This window comes from Bison bison, unplaced genomic scaffold, assembly GCF_000754665.1.
Source record: "Bison bison bison isolate TAMUID 2011002044 unplaced genomic scaffold, Bison_UMD1.0 scf7180017864464, whole genome shotgun sequence".
Classification (NCBI taxonomy): domain Eukaryota; kingdom Metazoa; phylum Chordata; class Mammalia; order Artiodactyla; family Bovidae; genus Bison; species Bison bison.
This window is the reverse complement of record NW_011495025.1, coordinates 7264232-7288531: the sequence shown is the minus strand read 5'-3', so window position 1 is coordinate 7288531 and position 24300 is coordinate 7264232. Positions and strand designations below refer to the sequence as shown.

Genomic DNA, 24300 nt, shown 5'->3' with positions numbered 1-24300 from the left:
TCCCAACCCAGGAATCGAACCCAGGTCTCCCATATTGTGGTCAGATTCTTTACTATCTGAGCTACCAGAAAAATTATACTCAGTTATATATGAATATATATATATATGAAACAATCACTTTGCTGCACACCTGAAACTAATATGAGTGTATATATATATATAAAACACTGAATATATATATATATAACTGAATCATTTTCCTGTACAACTGAAACTAACACAATATTACAAATCAACTACATTCCAAGGTAAAATAAAAATTGTTGTTCAGTCATGTCCAACTTTTTGCAACCCCATGGACTGCAGCATGCCAGGCTTCCCTATCCATCACCATTTCCCAGAGCTTGCTCAAACTCATGTCCATTGAATCAGTGACGCCATCCAACCATCTCATCCTCTGTCGTCCCCTTCTCCTCCTGCCTTCAGTCTATACCAGCATCAGGGTCTTTTCCGTTGAGTCAGCCCTTCACATCAGGTGGCCAAAGTATTGGAGCTTCAGCTTCAGCTTCAGTCCTTCCAATGAATATCCAGGGTTGAGTTCTTTTAGGATGGACTGGTTTGATCTCCTTGCTGTCCAAGGGACTCTCAAGAGTCTTCTCCAACACCACAGTTCAAAAGCATCAATTCTTCGGCGCTCAGCCTTCTTTATGGTCCAAGTCTCACATCCATACATGAATACTGGAAAAAAAAAAAAATAGCTTTGACTATATGGACCTTCAACAGCAAAGTAATGTTTCTGCTTTTTAATATGTTGTCTAGGTTTGTCATAGCTTTTCTTCCCAGGAGCAAATGTCTTTTAATTTCATGGCTACAGTCACCATCCACAGTGATTTTGGAGCCCAAGCAAATAAAGTCTGTCATGGTTTCATTTTTTTCCCATCTATTTGCCATGAAGTCATGAGACCAGATGTCATGATCTTCATTTTTTGAATGTTGAGTTTTAAGCCAACTTTTTCACTTTCCTTTTTCACATTCATCCAGAGGCTCTTTAGCTCCTCTTCACTTTCTACCATAAGGGTGGTGTCATCTGTATATCTGATGTCATCTATATATCTAATTTAAATAAAAATTAAATTTAAGAAAAATATTAACATTCACTGAGTATTAACATTCTATATTCATTCTAACTATTAGGTTAGTACAAACATAACTGTGGTCTCAGACCATGAATTTTAATCATTATATTAATAACTAGGCTCAAACACATCTTTATTAATCAAAATAGAAACCATTACAATCAACAATTTGGCCAACAAGAAATAAGTTTGTTTATTCCTGTAGCATAAAAATCCATGCTTCAGGATTCAGTGAACTCTTGGAAAGCATTTTCTGCATCCTGCTGGTTGTGAAAGCTTCCCAGGTGGCACTAATGGTAACAACCTGCCTGACAAAGCAGGAGATGGAAAAAACGCAGGTTCGATCCCTGAGTTGGGAAGATCCCCTGGAGGAGGGCATGGCAACCCATTCCAGTATTCTTGTCTGGAAAATACCATGGACAGAGGAGCCTGGCAGACTATACCCCATTGGGTCATGAAGAGTTGGACATGACTGAAGCCAATTAACACACATACACACACACATATATACGGGCTTTCCTGGTGGCTCAGAGGTTAAAGCGTCTGCCTGGAATGCAGGAGACCCAGGTTCGATCCCTGGATCAGGAAGATCCCCTGGAGAAGGAAATGGCAACCCACTCCAGTACTCTTGCCTGGAGAATCCCATGGAGGGAGAAGCCTAGTAGGCTACGGTCCCTGGGGTCCCAAAGAATTGGACACGACTGAGCGACTTCACTTTCACTTTCACACACACACACACACACACATATATATATATACATTCTTTTTCAGATTCTTTTCCCATATAGGTAATTACAGAGTATTGAGTAGAGTTATCAGTGCTATACAGTACATCCTTGTTGATTATTTTATCTATTTTATATAGTGAATGTATAGTGAGTATACATTAATCCCAAGCTCCTAATTTATCCCCCCTATCTTTCCCCTTTGGTAACCATAAATCTGTGTGCAAATTTGTGTCTTTTTCTATTTTGTAAAGAAGTTCATTTGTATCATTTTTTAGATTTCACATATAAGTGATATTTGTCTTTGTCTGATTTACTTCACTTAGTATGATCATCTTTAGATCCATCCAGGTTGATATCCATTCATCTGATGATGGACATTTAGGTTGCCTCTGCTGCTGCTGCTAAGTTGCTTCAGTCGTGTCCAACTCTGTGCGACCCCAGAGACGGCAGCCCACTAGGCTCCTCCATCCCTGAGATTCTCCAGGCAAGAACACTGGAATGGGTTGCCATTTCCTTCTCCAATGTGTGAAAGTGAAGTCTCTCAGTCCTGTCCGACCCTTAGCGACCCCATGGACTGCAGCCTAACAGGCTCCTCCGTCCATGGGATTTTCCAGGCAAGAGTGCTGGAGTGGGTTGCCATTGCCTTCTCCATAGGTCGCCTCTATGTCTTGGCTATTGTCAATAGTGCTGCAATGATTTTTTTTAAATTGGAGTATAATTGCTTTACACTGTTGTATCAGTTTCTGCTGTACTGCAAAGTGAATCAGCCATGTGTATACACGTATCCCCTCTCTTTTGGGTTTCCTTCCCATTTAGGTCACCACAGAACACTGAGTTCCCTATGCTCTATAGTATGTTCTCCTTAATTATCTGTTTTCTACATGGTAGTGTACATATGCCAATCTCAATCTCTCAAATCAGCCCGCCCACCACCTTTCCCCCATGGTCTCCATATTTTTGTTCCCTAGTATATGTCTCTATTTCTGCTTTGCAAAAAATATCATCTATACCCTCTTTGTAGATTCCACATATATACAGTAATATATTATATTTGTTTTTCTCTACTTCATTCTGTATGATAGTCTCTAGGTCCATCCATGTCTCTGCCAAAGACACAACTGTGTTACTTTTTACAGCTGAGTAATATTCTGTGGTATATATGTACCACATCTTCTTTATTCATTTCTCTATTGATAGACATACAGGTTGCTTCCACATCTTGGCTATTGTAAATAGTGCTGCAATGAACATTGGGGTGCATGTATCTTTTTGAATTACAGTTTTATTTGGGTACATGCACAATAGTGGGATTGCTGAGTTATATGGTAGTTCAATTTTTAGCTTTTTATGGAACCTCCATACTGTTCTCCATAGGGCTATATCAATTTACATTCCCACCAACAGGGAAAGAGGGTTCCCTTTTCTCCACACCTTCTCCATCATTTATTGTTTGTAGATTTTTTGATGATGGCAATTCTGACCACTGTGAGGTGATAACTCATTGTAGTTTTGATTTGCATTCTTCTAATAATTACTGGTCTCCAGCATCTTTTCCGGGGAAGGCGATGGCACCCCACTCCAGTACTCTTGCCTGGAAAATCCCACGGATGGAGGAGCCTGGTAGGCTGCAGTCCATGGGGTCGCTAAGGGTCGGACACAACGGAGCGACTTCACTTTCACTTTTCACTTTCATGCATTGGAGAAGGAAATGGCAACCCACTCCAGTGTTCTTGCCTGGAGAATCCCAGGGACAGGAGAGCCTGGTGGGCTGCCGTCTCTGGGGTTGCACAGAGTCGGACACGACTGAAGTGACTTAGCAGCAGCATCTTTTCATGTGTTTGTTGACCATCTGTATATCTTCTCTGAAGAAATGTCTATTTCTTCAGAGAAGAAGAGTCTTCCACCTATTTTTTTTATTGGGTTGTGTTTTGTTTTCTTTTGTTTTTTATTGCAATGCATGAGCTGTTTGTATATTTTGGAGAGTGATCCTTTGTCAGTTACTTCATTTACAAATATTTTCTCCCATTCTGAGGGTAATCTTTTCATCTTGTTTATGGTTTCATTTCCTGTGCAAAAGCCCTTAAGTTTAATTATGTCCCATTTGTTTATTTCTGTTCTTATTTTCATTACTCTGGTAGGGGTCAAAAAAGATCTTGCTGTGATCTATGTCAAAGAGCATTCTACCTATGTTTTCCTCTAGGAGTTTTATAGCATCGGGCCTTACATTTAGGTCTTTAATCCATTTTGAGTTTATTATCCTGTATGGTGTTAGACAGTGGTCTAGTTTCATTCTTTTACATGTAGCTGTCCAGTTTTCCCAGCACCACTTATTGAATAGAATGTCTTTTCTTCATTGTATACTCTTGCCTCCTTTGTCATAAAGTAGGTGACCATAGGTGGGTGTGTTTCTCTCTGAGCTTTCTATTCTGTTCCATTGATCTAGATTTCTGTTTTTGTGCCAGAGCCATACTGTTGAATCTGTAGCTTTGTAGTATAGTCTGAAGTCAGGAGCATGATTTCTCCAGCTCCATTTTTCTTTCCCAAGATTGCTTTGGCTATTCTTAATCTTTTGTGTTTCCATACAAATTGTAAAACGTTTTGTTCTAATTCTGTGAAAAATGCCATTGGTAATTTGATAGGGCTTGTTTTGAATCCATAAATTTCTTTGGGTAGTAAAGTCATTTTCACAATATTGGTTCTTCCAATCCTAGAACCTGGTATCTCTCTCCATCTATTTGTCATCATGGATTTATTTCATCAATATCTTAGAGTTTTCTGCATACAGGTCTTTTGCCTACTTAGATAGGCTTATCCCTAGATATTTTATACTTTTTGTTGCAATAGTAAATGGGATTGTTTCCTTAATTTCTCTTTCTTATCTTTTGTTGTTAGTATATAAGAATACAAGAGATTTCTGTGTGTTAATTTTGTATCCTGTGACTTTACTAAACTCATTGATTAGCTCTAGTAGTTAGTTTTCTAGTGGTATTGTTGGGATTTCTATGTATGGTATCATGTCATCTGCGACGTGACAGTTTTACTTCTCCTTTTCTAATTTGGATTCCCTTTGTTTCTTTTTCTTCTCTGATTGACATGGCTAGGACTTTGAAAACCATGTTGAATAATAGTGGTAAGAGTGCACACCCTTGTCTTGTTCCTGATCTTAGAGGAAATGCTTTCAGCATTTCACCACTGACCATGATGTTTGCTGTGGATTTGTCATATATGGTCTTTATTAAGTTGAGGTAGGTTCCTTCTATGCTCACTTTCTTAAGAGTTTTTATCATAATGGGTATTGAATTTTGTCAAAAGTTTATTCTGCATCTGTTGAGGTGACCACATGATTTTTATTCTACTCCAAAACAGGAGACACACTCAAGCTGGGGTGTACAGGGCTTCAGTACAGACCAAGGGTATAGTTCTTGCTTTGCCCTGCCTTCCACAAACTGCCCACTACATTCTCCTTTGATCCCCTAAAGGTTCATTTCTGTCCCAGCTGATTTTCCCACTGTGAAGGGGTGGTTTTCTGAGTACAGAAACCTCTCCTCACCTTCAACTTCCCACCAGAGTTTCTGGTCCCTTTTTTGACTCGTTTTTTCTTCCTTTATTTTTCTTTCTTGTATCCTACCTGATTGCAAGGGAATTTTTCTTGTCCTTTAAGTTGTCTGAAGTCTTCCACGAATGTTCAGCAGGTGCTCTGTGAGAACTGTCCCATTTGTAGATGTATTCTGGATGTGCTTGTGAGGAGAAAGGAATTCTGCATCCTCCTATTCCATCATCTTGACACCTCCCCTCTCAACATTCATTTTTGTATCCGCAATATGAGAGCAACAGAACCTGCTTCAGCATTGTTCTCAGGGTTCGATGGCATGAGGTATGTAAAGCGCCTGGCACAGTGCCTGGTATAACAATGCTCAGTAGAAATAGGCTTCCTGCCTTCTCCTCCTCCAGCCCTCAGTAGTCTCTCTTCTCCCTGACTCTTCTAATACAGAGTTTTATTTCTTCTTCCACTTGTCTAGGCCCTGGCAAGCTCTTTTATTTAATTTAATCATTTATTTAATCAACATTGAATTTGTCTAAAACTGTTCTATGAATTTGAGATGATGTACAAAATACACTCAGGGGCTTGTCTTCAACAAATGCACAGTGTATAACGGGCAGTAAATTGTTTTAATTACACATGATTGTACTACAAGGTAGTCTCTGCTACAAAGAACTGATGTATAAAGGACAAAGTGACAGACACTGCCACAGAAAATGAATGAAAACCTCAGTAAAAAGATATTTAAGCTGGGTTATAAATAATTAATAAAACTTCATACAATATGGCCAAAAAGTTGCTCAAGCAGAGAAAAGAAAATTTGTCCTAAAGAAATAGCTCACTATAGGAAAAAATCCTGTAGGCATATTTTGGCTTATTGTATTATGATTGGTGATTATCAAGACCATATTTTTTAAAGCAACAAACAGGATACCTAAATACAAAGGAAATAATAGAGATAATGGAACAAAACATTTAGAAAACCTAAATGTGTAGTTGTTATTTCTAGGAAAGTAAAATGAATGAACAAAAACCTAATTATAAAAAAATAAGGAAATGGTTAAATAAGTAGTGACTAACCAAATCAAGGTACTATGTAGACTTTAATAATGATAATAATGGAATAAATGCAATATCATTTCAAATTTTTTAAATAATCTAAAATTGAAAGTTCTTATAATATGTGAACAAAGACTTCAAAGGAAAATGCTTAAGAAAAACATGGCTGTTATTTGATGTGGCAATGGTCACTATTTTATAAAAATCTTTTTGAAATCCTCTTAGAGTGTACAACTTCAAAAAGAAAAGATGAGGTGTTACTATTCAGGAAATGCTTTTATGTCTATAAAATTATTTTTAAATATTTTTCAGATTAACTTTAACAATTTTTTAGTCGCACTAAAAACAACAAACCGGAAGCATCAAGTATTCACTAAAGTAAATATTCCCACAATGTTAACTTACACTGCATTCTGGGAGCTTCCACCTTGCCCCTCCCTATCTCCAAAACTCAAGTCACTCCCGTTTAGGAAGATTGAAGGGTTTTTTTCACCCAGCGAAGAGCATATTCAATATTCAAAGCACAGAGCATTTAATTACCTATGGTATAAGGATTTTCAACTGAAGTTGCCTCAACAAGAACACATGTATTTGGTGACAAAATGAATTCTCCTACTTCTTGCCTTTTCCAAACAGTAAGATAAAACGGGGAAACCTTCACCAGACACATGATGCCTAAACATGAAATCAGTTGTCAATCTAATGTGGAGTCAGAAGAAAGAATAAGGGAAGATCAAAAGTTAAGAAAAAGGAACATGCTAACTCCTAGTAATTTTTCTATTTCCTAACATTTAAAATCATGAATGCTTTAGCATTTGATTTTTAATGTGCCTGAAAGATCCATTCTTGAGTTTCTTATTAACTAATTGTTACAGTATTTTAGTTTCCCAAATTACAAGATTAGTGCACATATTTTTAAGAAAATATCAAAATAATTAAGAGTCTTAAGAATGTCACACATCCAATTTTAAAGAAGGAAACTGGACTGACTTGACATTATTACTGTCTTTTAAGTGTGATAGATATGCATATGTGTTTTATTAAATTTTTAATAAATGTAACAAACTACACTACAAGCAGTAAAATAATTACTTCCTTCAACACTCAGGATTTTCTTTCTTCATTTGTGGGGAATACCACAGTTTCTCTTTCACAGGAATTATTAATCTTGAAAGGTCAACTATAAATATCTTTTCCTAATATCTGTGGCTGGGTAAAACTAAACGTCTGCCTAATGAGCATGATGTTCATCAGCCTTGATTTTCTTTCTGTGGCTAGAGGAAATCAGCAACGCCAAATACATTTCCTAGAGCTACTCAGCAACAAGGGCCCAAAGTTTTCTGAGGTACCTGCTAGTATGGGGAGTTAGCAAGTGAAAGAAAGAGAAAAGGCAGTGAGCTTTCTGAATTTCCAAATGTTACATCTCCAGGAAATGTAACAAGCATCTGCCACTTATGTAAATAAATCACATTTAAGCAGCACATTACTCTTTCTTAAGCATCTTATACAATACATATCCTCCTCCCTCTAGATGATAGAACAGTCTCAGAGAGCCCAAGGTCATGGCCATGGCCACAGCTACTGAAGAGGCTGGAGATGAAATCTTCCTGCCCCAAATCTGAAGCTCTTCAAGTGCACCACCATAGCCCATGGTGTTTAGAGTCAGACAAACCTATGCTTAGTTGTCGCGGTTTCTGCCACTTTCTAGTTTTGGCCAAGTCACTCAAGACCTCTGTGTCTCAGCTTCCTCATTTGTAAAATGGGATAACAGGAGCCTAGATAGCATACGCTTGTTATGAGCACAAAATACTATAGATAAATCCCTTAGCACACTCGCAGCCCTGAGATCATCCAGTTGTTCTCTTTGTTGTAAATTGCTGCTGCTGTTGCTGTCATTCATCTCTAAATGCAGCCACCAGGACGATTCTTGTAGAAGGCAGCATGGTGTGGTGGCTAGGAATGTTGAGCTCTCAAGCTAAACCCATCTGGGTTCAAAACCTACCACTCCTAAGTAAAAGCTGTATGACTCTAAGCAGATGACTTAATGATAATAATAACCTTTTGTCATCTCCATTTCCTTTAAAATGAAAGCAATGATAATAAACCTAACTCTTTTGGCTTTTGGGAGGATTAAACCAAGTGCACACTTGGAATACTTACAACAGTGCCTAATCTATAGAAAGCACTTAATAAGTGCTAACTATAATCTATCATCAACATTATCTTATTAATTTCCAGCAGCTTCCCCCAAGGTTCTGACATTAAACTTACTTTAAGACATCTGGACATCTGTTATGTGTAGATTATGGCAATACATGGAAAGAAAGTGACACTTCCTGGGTGTGGTTACAATCTATTTTACTAGCTAGGATATAAATCTATACTTACAATGCAAGGCATCATAATCTGTCAATGAAGGGTAAAGACAACAGGTAGGACCAGAGTCCAGAGGAGGAAACCATTTTGAAAGCAGTAGCCTTTCATTTTGGGGAGCAGATTTGTTATTTATGGCCGAAAGAAGACAAAGAAGTGAGACCTGGTTCTAAGACTGAAATTTCATGGTCCTATAATATTAGTTTAAAAATCAAGGGAAATAGGACCCTTTAATCCATTTTTATTTTATCTTGAAGTTTGAAGCACTAAGAAAGTCATCTATTCCCTATTCATATCCTAGGTTCTCAAGAGAAAGGACATTTAATTCTAGAAATCAGTAGAAAGAAATAACCTCAGAATGAAGAAACAATCATTACCAAAAAAGGAAACAGTGATTGAGTGTATGTATGTGTCTTGTGCACGTGTACATATATATATTCAGAGGCACATGCAATGGCATCTCTTTGTTTCTGATTTCTCTTCAGGCTGATGTAAATAAACCTCATCACAACCTTAAGCAGGTCAAATTCACAAACTAGCTTTTGGCAATCACTGGGGTAAAGTGAACTTCAGAGTATAACAGGTGTGGACCAGATCTATACTGGCAGAGCAAAGCAAAGAAATGGAATTAGATCATTTTAATCAAAATGTTTGTTTGGCTTCAGTTACTGAAATAACTTCTTTCCTAAAATCTGCTTCCGTTTCCTGATTCTGTTTGCTGAAAATAACAACTTTTTCAGACTAATCATGCCAACAATACCAGCCCAGGGAACAGGAGCCACAGTGGGTTAAACTGAAAATCATAAGCCAGGCCAGTAAATGGAGATGAATTGTTAGTGTTCCTAGAAAGAACAGCTCCGTTTTCCAGATTTCCTGAGGAAGGAGCTGCATAAAGTGGTTTATTTGATTTTGCAGACGGAAGCAGGTAGCACGAATCTAGCAGGAAACAGAGCCCTCGAGGGAATACTCAGAGAATGTTTAAAAGGAAGCATTTTAGAAAAATTTTTAAATAACTATTTCAAACAAAGTTGGAGATATTATGTGGAGTAAAGGGCACAAGCTGTAAATCCCTACACTACTTACTGGTGATATCTTGAGCCATCCTCTCAACCTCTCTGAGCCTCAGTTTTCTCATCTATAAAATGGGGACAGAACAATACACCCTTTGCAGGGTTAAACTACAATAAATTACAATGTATATAAGTTGCCTGGCCCTTATTAGGTATTCAAAATGAATAGCCATCACATGACAGAAGATTTACTCGAATGGGGACCACTAATGTCTTTTTACTCATTTGGCAAATATGTATTGGACACTTGCAAGGTCACACAAGTCTTTGAATCCAAGGTGCTCAAAGTCCAGTGGCAGAGAAATAGTCTAATAGATTTTAACTGATTCTACAATTTAAAAAGCATAAATAAGGTAGTTTTGGAATCATGGACCAAGGTACAGAGCAATCAAATGCGTAGAGGAGAAGCCCAGGAAAAACAGTATTTGAACTGTCTTGAAAGGCATACAGGAACACTCTCAGTGGAGAAGGAAAGAAATGGCATTTCAGTCTGGGGGACTTGCATATACAACAGCATGAAAATACAAAAACCCCTGGTGCATTCAGGGAACCTTAAGTAATCACTTTCTGGGAACCTTCAAACATTTAATTTGTCATGAGGATTTAAATAGGCCATTCATGCCATTTTATTCAAAACAGTAAAACTGTATTTGCAACAAATATGGCCATGCAAAATATATATATGGCCATAAGGCAACTGACAATTTGCTCCTATCCTACATTTAACATTGTCACCGGGCAATTTTGACAATTTTCAAGGGTTAGTTTTCTTCAGTGAATAGAGAGGTAGTATTAAAAGTGACTCTTCCCCCAACATTTTTCAGTTTAGTGAATGATGCACATTTTGACTGTAATAACTGATCTATCTCCTATACATCTCATAGATGAAAAACATGTTTTTATTTCCTTCTCTGCACAATAACTGGAATAATTTTTAAATGTATATTGCTTTTGTTTAACACTGTAACAATAAAGCACTACGATATTCATGACTAAAGTTTGGGACTATATTTAACATTGTGGAAGGAATTTGCTCTGTTTATATACTAAGAACACTAATACCCAAATAACACGTGGATTTAGCACATACATTTCTGTCAGACCGAATATAGTTTAGTGTCAAATTTGACTGAGTTCTTCAATGTTCTTATTAATATTTTAAAGCATAACATCTGAGCCATTTCTGAATCAAAATCTTTAGTTACAGAAATCTTTCCTAGACTTTATTAGTCTTAGGATAATCAATTATTTGCCAAAGGGAAAGAAATATCACACCCAGGAGCAAACTCAAATTGTCAGACAGCAAAGAACATGCGTCGCTCTCAGCATGCTGTTGAGATGACCCTTAGAGAATCAAGATGGAATCATTATTCAGAGCCATAACAAGCTAGAAAAACACCTTCATTTTCTACATCGGGAAACTGTGATCCTTGAAAACGGGAACTGTGGCTTACTGGCCTACAGAGTTACATCAGTTAGGACTACACACCCAACCCAAACCAGCTCGAAGGTTTTTGATTGAACTAGAAGTCCAAAGGTGAGGCAGATTCTGAGGTGCGGCCCAATGTAGGTGCTTACCTACGACAGTGATGTGGCCAGCACATAGCTGCTTTTTCCTCTCTATCTATCATTGCCTTCTGCTCTGCTGGCGTTCATCCAAGACTCCGTGTAGTAATAAGTGACTCCAGCTCCACCCTCTCCCAACACCAAGCCAAGAGGAAAAGAAGATCCATTTCCCACAGCTCTCCCCAAAGTCTAGGATTCCTCCTGAACCCAGTTCTGTCACTTGCCTCCTCTGAATTAATCTAGTTCCTGGAGCCAGACCACAGAAATGCCATTCTTCGGGAAAAGATACAGCCCTGAAACTGGAGTCCAACCTGGTTCACACAGACAGAAGATGGGGAATGTATGGCTCCCCAGTGAAACCTGAAAATTATTGCTGAAAGGCAGGGGAAGGGATTCTAGAGAGGTAAACACCTAATTAATCCTATTTCTGCTCCTTACTTCATGCTACCTAGGGAAAGTCAATTACTTAAGTTTTAGTTTCCTAATCTGTAATTCAGTAGTCATCTCACACACTTCAGCTACATCACTGAGTATATTTGAAGATCAGGAGAAAAAGATATAAAATCTCTTCCTATATATGATAAAAAGTATTAACATAAAAGAAAAACATAAGATTTAAATCTGAACATGTGTACACACACAGCCCTATAGTATTTTGCAAAGATATGCTATATTGTAAACAAATCAAATTAATTTCCTAATCTTTATAGTCATAAGTCAGCCTTCACACACTTTCACTTAGGTATACTCATGTAGAGAATACCTGAGATTTTAAACAGGAAAAGCCTAACTGCATTGCACTTTCTCACAAGGTACAGCTCTTAATTCTAAATGTTGTCTATTTCAGAAGGAATGGAAGTTTTTGTAGGAGTCAGGGAACATTCCCAAGGGAAAGGACTTCAGAGTGACAGGGAGTAGTCATCTAGGCCAGTCTTGAGTTTTGGGGTTTTTTTTTCCTGCTCCAAACCAGAGTGGACTATAATCCTATTCCCACTTTAGCAATTGTAAGCAAAAGGCATTATTCAGAGCATCTCTTCTCTCTGTCATTTCTGGCCTTGCTTAGATTTGTACAATAGCAAGTCAGAACAAAAATAGCTAATCCAATAAATATGTAGTAGTTGAATACTAATTGATAATGAAAAATTGAACTCTAACCAACCAGCGTTGCTCTATACTGAGGAAAAATGTTCTGATACCAAAGGCAATCAGTCTAGTGGAGAAACCAACATGGAAATAAAAGAAGAGTTCCAAGCAGAATAACACAACACACACAAAATAACTCAAAGAAAGAATTCCTGTCTGGGTGAGGTCACAGGACTGCCAGCAACCTTTTCTAAAGAAAGCTGCTTGGAGATGAGAACCACACCTTAGTTATCCTTACCTACACAATAATTAGCATAGCACAGCTTCCATCAGATAGTAAGCATTTGTTATTTTTTAAAATATACTTGACTTCAATGAGCAGAGTTGGAATGAAGTAAAAGACACTGTGTTATCCCTTCTAACAAAGGCAGTGCCTTCTGCAAGTACTCTGAAATAAGTCAAAACCAGGCCCAGACCCATATGCTCTAACCGATCAGTCTACCTATCTATCTATATCTATCTTATCTTTGTACTATTTGCAGTTTTCTGTGTATATTTATGAGCTAGTACAATAAGCATAGACTATTCCTTACTGTCCATTTCTCAACCAATCTTTTGTCTTTCAGAGACCTGAGTTAAAGGTGGCCCTTTAAAGTTATCAGTAAAGAAAAATAGCAGAATACATTGTGCCAAATCTATGCTTGTACTTACTTACTTGTTACTTACTTTGAGTGAAGTGATAAATAGTCTTCCTAGCAGAATTATTTACAAATAATTCTGGCTGAGCAACATCTTACAGGATATGTGAAATAGTCACAGAACATTAGGATGCATTTTAAAGCTAGTAACCTAACAGACTGGTTCCAAATAGGAAAAGGAGTACGTCAAGGCTGTATATTGTCACCCTGCTTATTTAACTTATATGCAGAGTATATCATGAGAAACGCTGGACTGGAAGAAACACAAGCTGGAATCAAGATTGCCGGGAGAAATATCAATAACCTCAGATACGCAGATGACACCACCCTTATGGCAGAAAGTGAAGAGGAACTCAAAAGCCTCTTGATGAAAGTGAAAGAGGAGAGTGAAAGGGTTGGCTTAAAGCTCAACATTCAGAAAACGAAGATCATGGCATCTGGTCCCATCACTTCATGGGAAATAGATGGGGAAACAGTGGAAACAGTGTCAGACTTTATTTTTGGGGGCTCCAAAATCACTGCAGATGGTGACTGTAGCCATGAAATTAAAAGATGTTTACTCCTTGGAAGGAAAGTTATGACCAACCTAGATAGCGTATTGAAAAGCAGAGACATTATTTTGCCAACAAAGGTCCGTCTAGTCCAGGCTATGGTTTTTCCTGTGGTCATGTAAGGATGTGAGAGTTGGACTGTGAAGAAAGCTGAGCGCCGAAGAATTGATGCTTTTGAACTGTGGTGTTGGAGAAGACTCTTGAGAGTCCCTTGGACTGCAAGGAGATCCAACCAGTCCATTCTGAAGATCAGCCCTGGGATTTCTTTGGAGGGAATGATGCTGAAGCTGAAACTCCAGTACTTTGGCCACCTCATGCGAAGAGTTGACTCATTGGAAAAGACTCTGATGCTGGGAGGGATTGGGGGCAGGAGAAGGGGATGACAGAAGATGAGATGGCTGGATGGAATCACTGACTCTATGGACGTGAGTCTGGGTGAACTCCAGGAGTTGGTGATGGACAGGGAGGCCTGGTGTGCTGCGATTCATGGGGTCACGAAGAGTCGGACATGACTGAGCGACTGAACTGAACTGAACTGAACCTAACAGAGATTTAGGGGGAAAAAAATTGCTACTTTCTAACTCTGTATGTATCATGTCCCTCTAAGCAAACAGCTCTAAAGTCTGAGATACTCAGTCCCCTGAAATTCTTTATACCTCTGTTCAAAACTCCACAGAGAAATTGCCTTTTCCTTTTAGGATGGCCTCAGCATGTAGAAATAAAGTGAAGCAACACTTAAGGAAGGTATATTAATGCAGCTTTTGGACCTGGAGCCCGAGAGCCCAAATCCAGAATCATCTTGCAGGCTTTCCATCCATTGCACCAGCCTCTCTGTTATTCAAATAAAGCCAGTAAGGACTGGATTACAAGTCAGAAGTCTATTGTGACCTGTTTTGTGGCTCTTCCAGAGCCTTAATACCAAGAACAGTAACTGTAATGAGTAGTATAGAACCCTTGAAATGGGCATGGCTCCTGCAGCAGCAAAACACAACCACCACCTTCAGAAAACAGCTCAACTACCTTTACCTCCATGTATCTTTAAGCCATGCATCACCAAGCTTCTGGTTCTAAACTCACCACTATCATCAGCTTGATCTGGCAGCTTCTGCGTTCTAATCCTGACACTGCCTAGCTGACTTTTGTGCACTAAAGTCCTCCTCTGTAAAATGAGGATTTTACATACATGAGGTACGTTGACTAGCTCAAAACTGACGTCATGTCTTATAAACATCATGTCGTTGAGAAAGCTGAAGGGTGATTAGTCTAAAATAAGTAAACTTTTTGACTGGGATTAAACTACAAATTTCAATAGCAACTAACCTTTATTAGGGGCTTATTATGTATCAGACACTGTTCTAAACATTGCACGTGTTTTGAACTATTAAATTTTCAGAAACTGGGTCTTCCCTGGTGGCTCAGTGGTAAAGAATTCACTTGCCAATGCAGGAGACACGGTTTGATACCTTATCCAGGAAGTTCCCACATGCCATGGATCAACTAAATCCATGTGCCACAACTACTGAGCCTGTGCTCTAGAGCCCTGGAGTCGCAACTACTGAGCCCACGTGCCCTAGAGCCTGTGCTCTACAAGAAAAGCCAACACAATGAGAAGCCCATGCTCGGCAACTAGAGAGTAACCCCCATTTGCTGCAACTAGAGAAAACCCACACTCAACAACAAAGACTCAGCACAGCCAAAAATAAGTAAATAAATGAATAAAATTAACTTCAGAAGTCATTTAAGGTAGGTCCTACTGCTATCCTTATATCACAGGTAAGGAAACTGAGGCAATATTACAAAGCATGCCCATAGTCATGCAGATGATGGCCTGGGACTTAAACACCAGAATCTTGGTCCAGTGGAGAAGGAAATGGCAACCCACTCCAGTGTTCTTGCCTGGGAAATCCCATGGACTGAGGAGCCTGGTGGGCTACAGTCCATGGGTTTGAAAAGACTTGGACACGACTGAGTGACTAACACACACACACAGTGAGAGTTAAGGAACTGAAAGAAGCTGAATAAGGCTCAGGCAGAGAAAGCAAGGGCGAAAGTGGTGAGAGAATGAATTGGACACGTTTGCAGAAGCTAAATCATAAATAGCTATATTAAGACATTTGGACAAAGGCAGAATTACCTTAAAGCTAATAAAGTGCTCCACTCCCATGAAAGGCCTTGGCAAGCAGTTCACGTAGTCACAGTCTTTGAAAATTTGCAAAAGAAAGGTACTTTTCACTGAAATTGGCAGAGACAGCTGTCTATTTCATTAAACATCCTGTGGTGTCAGTTGGCATCGAAGTGGCTATGGCACTTGGGGGAACCCAATTATGGAAAGTACGGTTGACTAGATATTAGTTTGGGTTTACTATTCACAATCATTTCCAGATATGGGGAACTTACTGAAAGCCATTTCAGTGTTAAGAAAGGCTTTTTTCCTTTTTTTCTTTTTTTTGATGAGAATGGCATATTTGATAAAATTCAAATGCACAGCATTTATTGCCATTTGGAAGACATATCCATAAAACAAGTTGGGAATTAAAGACTTCTAACACGAGTGTCTATGACAGGTATCTTCTTTTATTACTTTCAATTTTTTTAAAAAATAGCTGATAAACTACAGGTTAAAACAATGAAATATGAAATAGATGCAATAGAAATTAGAAATGAAATCAATAAGAATTGCTCTAAAATTGAAAAGCAAATTTTTACAATAAGCTCTCAGATCATACCAAATGATTAATTAAGAGGAGGAAGTAATAACTTTGGAATAAAAGTAATAACTAGACTCCTGGATGTTTTGATAATCCAATTAATGCAGAGAAGTGAGTCATATGAACACATTGGGAAAGGATTTAAAATTCTTGCTAATTTGAAATAAAATACTTGAGACAACAAAGATGACACTTAACTCTTAATATGCCACTGCAGAGGGGCCATCAACAACCAGTTGCTTAATGTGTATCATGAGCTTTACTGGTCCTGAAGATTAGTCACTGAACAAGAAAATTTGAAACATTCTAAAATCTTACAACTCATATTTAGAAGAATTTTGATAGATGATTCCCCAAATTTGACAATAAACTTAAACAGTTACAAGGCATATCAATAATGAGTTGTAAAGTTTTTCTAAAAAGAAAACTTCTAAAAAAATAAATAATCAAAAATCAATTTGAAAACATCAAATTTTGGTTACCATTTTAAAGAAAAGATTGAATTATCAACCTACTCTGTTTAGATTTTAGAAGATTTTATAAAACCACTGTCATGTGAAAATATGATCAAAACACCTGCATCTAAAAAATTAAGGAAGTATTCCAGTGGTATACTAGTCAGATAATTAATAAAAATAAAATATTATTTTATTCAATTTTAGAATATTTGTGGCGTTTGTCAAATTTTAATGTATGCTTTGCTCATTCTCAAACATTCACTTTGTTCCTAATTTTTGTATTGATAATCTTGTGTTGTTTTCCCTAAAGAGGGCCCCCAAATTGTATAAACACTGAAATCTGCCTCTGAGCTTGGACATTATTCCAAGGTTTTGTCTTCCTCTTCTATCCAGTCTATTTTATGCTCTGCCCAGATGTCACCTCTACACCATATTTCTTCATGTTAATGTCTGTTTTCACAAAGGAAAGAGGGACTAAAATGTTTTAAACAACTGTTCTCTACTGGGCATCATATTAGATGCTTTATGACATTACCTTGTTTAATTATATACATATCTTGAAGGTAGGACAATTGTTTTCCATAACATTTCCCCAAATCAAAAATAAATGCTGGTTGCAATAAGGCCTGCTCTTTATGAATGCTACCTTGCCAACTGCATATCTTAACAAGTCCTTCATACGTGTGTTGATTAAAGATAACATATAACCCCTTCAGGTGACCCATTTTAAATTTGAACATAGCTCTCCAAAATGCAGCTTTGGGTTAACTGTGGGTTCTTTGTTCATAAACACTGTCAATGTTAAGGTTGCATGGGCAAACTGTTCACTTAAGGACTTGAATGCGCTTTGTTTTCTGTACCTCACCCTGCCTGAGCATATTCCCTTCTAGCTCATAGTAGTCGGTGCTTAACACCCCACTGAGAATGACACTCTAATCCTGGGGGATTAAGCAAACACTGCCCCTAGTCTTTAACATTACATTGTTAATCCATTAGGATTTACAAAAGTACAATTTGAAAAACAAGGAAATAATTCTATTGCCCATAATTTAGGATGGCAAAATCAGATCAATTAAGGCTGCCAACATATGATTTAATTAACACAACCATTGTTTGGAGGGTGTTGCAGCACATATGGTATGATATGTAAAACCAAGCAACATTTATTTTATAATGTGTGAATATAGATAATATAAAGTTAAAGATCAAGTAGCGATTTCTTCCCTAGCTCTACCTTGGGTTGCATTTTTAACCTGACCCTGACTATATCAAGTGTCAATTTCATATATGATGATGAAATTGTCTATTGAAATAAAAAGTTATAACCAGCATTTTTTACTTTATATGTCAGGTTCTTAATAGTTTCCTAAATAACAAGGAACACTCTTAGTCAGTTGGCATTTTCCAGTGTTTTAATTGCCTGCTGTGATATAATTATTGTGACATTTTGGGATGTTTTTAACATCCTGAATTAAATATTCTGACATCCCACAGAGCACTTCATGAAAACAGTCAAACTGTATTCAAGTCATTAGCAGTCTACAGCTGTCCTTTAATATTAAAATTATTTTCCAACACAAAACACAGATGAAAATTAAAGTATTTAACAACTTTGAGCTCAGGTTAGATTTGAGCTATATATTAGCCTAATTTGGCAGGTAAGGAAGATCAAGGTGACTCTGAGATTCTTCCATTAAACTTTATCTGAAGCACCAAGTGAATTAAAGCCACCTCGTGATAAAAGATAATGAACAAAATGTACTGATTTCAACAGTGCAATTAGCCCCAGATTACACAGCCACAAATTCTGCATTAAGGATAATCACCAGAACACCACATCTCTTTTTCAACTGTTCTGGAAAGCTGGCTTGCTTTATTTTTTTCAGGTATTTATTTATCTATCCATCAATCTGTTTATTTATTTGCTTCATATGATATATTCAAATAAAATCTTACAGATAATTTAGATAATTTATTTTCCAAATTTTTATAAAATTTTTAAAGGTAACACCCCATTTGCACTTATTACAAAATGTTGGCTATGTATCCCATGCTGTACAATGCATTCTGGAGTCCATCTTACACCCAATGGTTTGTGCCTCACACTCCCCTATGCCTATGTTGCCTCTCCCCTCAGCCCACCCATAATTACTAGGTTATTCTCTATATCTATGAGTCTGCCTTGTTATGCCTTGTGAGCTCTTTTTCTGTTATGCTCACTAATTTGTTGCATTTATTAAATTCCACACATAAGTGACATTATACGATATTTATCTTTTTCTATCTGACTTATTGTACTTAGTGTAATGCCCTCCAAGTCTGTGCATGTTAACACAAATAGCATATTTTCATTCTTTTTTATGACTGAGCATTATTGCACTATAGCCCACCAAGTTCCTCTGTCCATGGAATTTTCCAGGCAAGAATACTGGAGTGGGTTGCCATTTCCTTCTCCAGGGGATCTTCCTGACCCAGGGATCAAACCTGAATCTGGTGGATTGGCAGATGGATTCTTTATCACTAAGCTACCAGGGAAGTCCTAGTAGTCCATTGTTAGATAATTGATATATTTTAAATAACAGACCCTATGCTGTACTCAATGTGACAAGGTCCTAACGTATTTCCGAAGGGAAAGCCTAGCTGGGTTGACCAGTGATTAGCACAAGGATAACTCACCATCTTCACTTGGATGTCTTTCAAACATCTCAGAATTAGCACATCTGAAATCTTCTTCATTCCCTTACCTTCTCTGCCCATAGTCTCCCCAATCTCAGGGAAAGGCAACTCCATGCTTTCAGCTGCTTAGGTTCACAAACTTATTATCCCTGTATTATGCCAGTATTATCCCTGATTCTTTTCTTGCTCTCACATATTAAAATGCAAAACACCAAAGAATCCTATTGGCTAAAATTCAAACTCCAACGCTTCCTACCACCTCTTCCTCTGTCTCCTAGTTCAAGCCACTATCACCTTTTTTAATTTGGTAAAATAGACATTAAAAAGGGACTTCCTTGGTGGTCCAGAGTTAAGACTCCATGTCCCCAAGGCACAGGGTGCACATTTGATCCCTGGTCACAGAACTAAGATCCCACATGTCATGAGGCATAGCTAAAAAAAAAAAAAAAAAAAAGGGCATAAAATTTGCCATGCTATTTCAAAGCATATATTCACATGGCTTCCTTGGTGGTTCAGACGGTTAAGAATCCACTTGCAATGCAGGAGACTTGGATCAATCCCTGGGTTGGGAAGATCCCCTGGAGGGAATGGCTAGCCCTCTAGTATTCTTTCCTGGAGAATTCTATGGACAAAGGAGCCTGGGAGGTTACAGTTAACGGGGTCACAAAGAGTTGGACACAGCTGAATCACTAACACACACCATGGAATTAAGTACATTCACAATGTTGTGCAACTATCACCACTATCCATTTCTAGAACTTTTTCATCATCCCAAACCTATGAAACAGTAACTGCCCATTTCCCATCTCCCTCCACCAGTGCCTGATAACCCCACTCCACTTTCTCTACGAATCTAATTCTCACAAATATTTCATATAAATGAAATCATGTAATATTTGTCCTTTTATGTTTGGCTCATTTCACTTAGCATTTTTAAAGGCTTATCCATGTTATAGCATGTATCAAATTTTTCTTTTCCTTTTTAAGGCTGAGTAATATACCATTGTATGCCTATTAAAATAGCTGAGTTTTTAAGATTGACATACTCTCAATTTAAACTCTCCAAGGTAAGGTAAGAGAATGCTTACTTTAGGGGTGCCTGACAATCACTGGTGTTACCTACAGCAACAATAGCTATGCAGTGAAATAAACAGAACAACCTCAGGGATGGGTTAGGAGGTGCGTAAGTAATGGAGTAAGATTAGTGGAAAAGAGCACTGATGGGAACTGGGAAAGATAATATTAAAAAGAGACTTTACCTTCTTCACAATCTCTGCCTGGACTGACCAAGATGGAAAGCTGTAGTATAGGAGGAGCAGCAATAAATAAATTTATTTTTTATATATTTTTTATAAATAAATAAATGCTAAGTATGTTTTTAGTTACCACAAAGAAATAAATAATAATTTTGATGCAAGCTCTGCATTGATTATGCCTGGTTTTTCTAAAAACGTTGGCTTTACACTCTGTGACATAGCAATTTAAAAGTTGCCTCTAAATTCAGTTTATTTCAATATTTGGATTTAATGGATTTATAGCTGTTTTTACAGCTGGAAAATACAAGCTTGCAAAGGCACAATACACACAATAGAAAATAAACAGGACAAAGTTTAGTAACAACAATGGATGAGATTCATATTTCAATTCACTGTAACTGTTTCAAGCCTTTTGGCCCAGTTCTGGTGGGGGTTAAATCATTGTTTTGTTATTTCAAAGTGACAACTTACAGTAGAAAGGAAGGGAAAGTACTCTTGTTCTTTATAAATTATTAAAATTCTCTTTGATAATGAGGTTTACTTATAGGAATGTTTTTAAGAAATGTGTCCATTTTTTGTAGCATATATCAAATGCTACAAATGTAGCTACATGTATCAAATGTAGCATGTGTCCATTTTTTGGAAGATTGCTTCATTTCAGCCTGACAGTGTAAAACGTCTTACCCAGACATGAACTGGAATATAGCCTATTTCACTGGAAGTAAACAAGGTGGTACCAAGGGCAGTACCGCTGCCCTGTATCTGCTTGTGAAGCCCTCACATTTTCTCCCAACACCACACATCTTGTTCATGAAAAAGTCCATGTGGACCAAGGGAGACACTTCTGTCAATCAGCATGTTAAAACTTGGTAAAGCTCATTTCTCTTATTATTAGATGAAATTAATATCCGCAAGTTCTAATATTTCCTCTTGCACTCCACTTTAGAAATCACTGTTACAGGGAAAGAGCTACATTTTAGAAAAAAAAATCTCAATATGACATAATGCGATTTACAGTTTTCAAAGGACTTTAGTATCTACAAGGTTGTCAGCACTCACGAACTCCACTACTTACCATCCATTCAGTTCTCAACTTCTTCCAAACATCCTTCCATCTTTCTTCTATCTTTCTAATGAAGGCTTCCTTTTATTAAAAACAAAAAAGATACTTCTCAGTCTTCATCTGTCTCAATCCCTCTTTGACTATCAACATGGTTTTATATGCCTTCTTTCTGCTTTTTTCTTCACAGCATCAGTTCAGTTCAGTTCAGTCGCTCAGTCGTGTCTGACTCTTTGCATCCCCATTAACTGCAGAACGCCAGGCCTTCCTGTCCATCACCAACTCCCAGAGTTCACCCAAACCCATGTCCATTGAGTCGGTGATGCCATCCAGCCATCTGATCCTCTGTCATCCCCTTCTCCTCCTGCCCTCAATCTTTCGCATCAGGAGGCCAAAGTATTTTGAGGTATAATTTACTTATCATAAAATTCATCCATTTTAAGTGCAAAATTCAATTCTTTTTGGTAAATTTACAGAATCATGCAATCACTGCAACAGTCCAGTTTTAAAACATTTTCAAGCACTCCAAAAATATCGATGGCCCATTTTTGCATTTTTTCCTTAACAATTGCCTTCACTTTGGTCTGCACACTCTTGATTTCCCTGTTGTCTTTTTTCCCATTCTAGCCCATCCTCCTTGGTCTGTCCCTCCTTCTCTACACAACCTTTAAATATATTCCTTACAACCTAATCCTAGGCCTTTACAGCCTAGGCCCTGGGTTTCTTTTCTTACTCCACATGCTTTTCTTAAGCCACCTTGTCCTTTCCATGACTTTAATTACCACCCACCTACACCAAAATCTATTCTTATACTTGAAACAAACACAACATTGCAAATCAACTATACTTTAATTTTAAAAAATCTACTCTCCACTCAGACCTCTCTTCTGGGCTCTACATTTTTATATATTATCTGTGTACCACCTTCAACTTAACATGAAATGAACTTTAGTATTCTCTGTCTACCTGCATGCATGCTCAGTCACTTTAGCCATGTCCAGCTCTTTGAGACCCAGGGGACTGTAGCCCACCAGGCTCCTCTGTCCATGGGATTCTCTAGGCAAGAACACTGTGGTGGGTTGCCATGCCCTCCTCCAGGGGATCTTCCTGACCCCGGGATATAACTCTCTTCTCCTCTGTCTCCTGCATTGCAGGCGGATTCTTTACACACTGAGCTATCTGAGAAGCCCATTCTCTTTCTACTTTGCCTCCAAAACTGTTCCTCCTCCAATGTCTCTTCTCTCAATAAAGACATCACTAACACCTTTCACTCAGTGGCCTGTACCAGAAAACTTATGCACTATCCTTAACCTCTCTCTCCCTATCCTACCATACTCAGGGCATCCCCTCTCCCCATCTCCATGGACACTTCCCTAGGCCCAAAGCAACAGCATTTCTTGCTTGGACAACTACTGTAACCTCCTAATGGTTTCTCTGCATCCACTCTGGACCCCTTCTACACTTTTCTCCACAATGCTATCAGAGTCAAATAAAAAGTAAATATAATTCAAATCTACTTTAAACGTTTCAATGGTTTCTATAACCTTTATGATAAATTCAGAATTCTTCACCATAGCCTACAGAGCCCTTCACCATCAGATCCCTAACAATCCCCCAGGCCCACAGGCATCCCTTTTACTCTTGCCTACTAAAATCCCACCACAGCCTTAACGTACCAAACTCTCCTCCCACTGTAGGTTACTTCCTCACCCTGAAATGTTCTTGCATGGGTCTCCCCACATCTCACGCTTACTCATTCTCAAGTGTTCCACATCTTCCCAAGAGAAACTTTCTTCCCTGACTCTAGATTCTTGGTCAGTTTCAATAAAATACTCTCTCATAGTACCCTGGTCCTTGGTAGGACTGATCACAACTGGAATTAAATAACAATCTATATTGTTTAATGTCTGTTTCCCTCTCTAGACTGTTATCTTCATCAGGGCAGGGACAATGTCAAATTCGCTTCATTATTGTATGCTTGGGAGCCTGACACATAGGAGGCACTCAGTAAATACCTGTCCAGGGACTGCATGGTTTCATTTAGTCCTCATAACAATCCTGAAAGTTAAGTAAAACCATTTATATAGCATAGGTAAAGAAATTATGATTCAGAGAATGCAGTTAACATGCCCAAGATCAATCACAGAGGATTTTATTAATAGAAGTATAAATAGAATAACACATTGAGCATCTTAGAATACTTGCTTAATCAAAGCTAGAGTAATGATAAATGATACACATTGTCATTAATATTGTCCAGCTTTTAAACAAATCTTCCAGCCAAGGAACCAAAGCAGTTAGTCAGCCTTAGGAAACAGAGTTACACCTACACATTTAATCTCTAACTCTCAAAAAATGCTTTTGAAGTAGAAATTAACATATAGAAAATTACTTTCT

The 24300-nt window shown here is 37.9% G+C and overlaps 1 non-coding gene across 1 annotated transcript; it reads left to right on the top strand.

The window, feature by feature from the left end:
* The first annotated feature begins 1593 nt into the window (after positions 1 to 1593).
* Positions 1594 to 1664, top strand: TRNAS-GGA. Its single transcript has one exon. It is a non-coding gene; the product is annotated as a tRNA-Ser (tRNA).
* The last annotated feature ends 22636 nt before the right edge of the window (positions 1665 to 24300 follow it).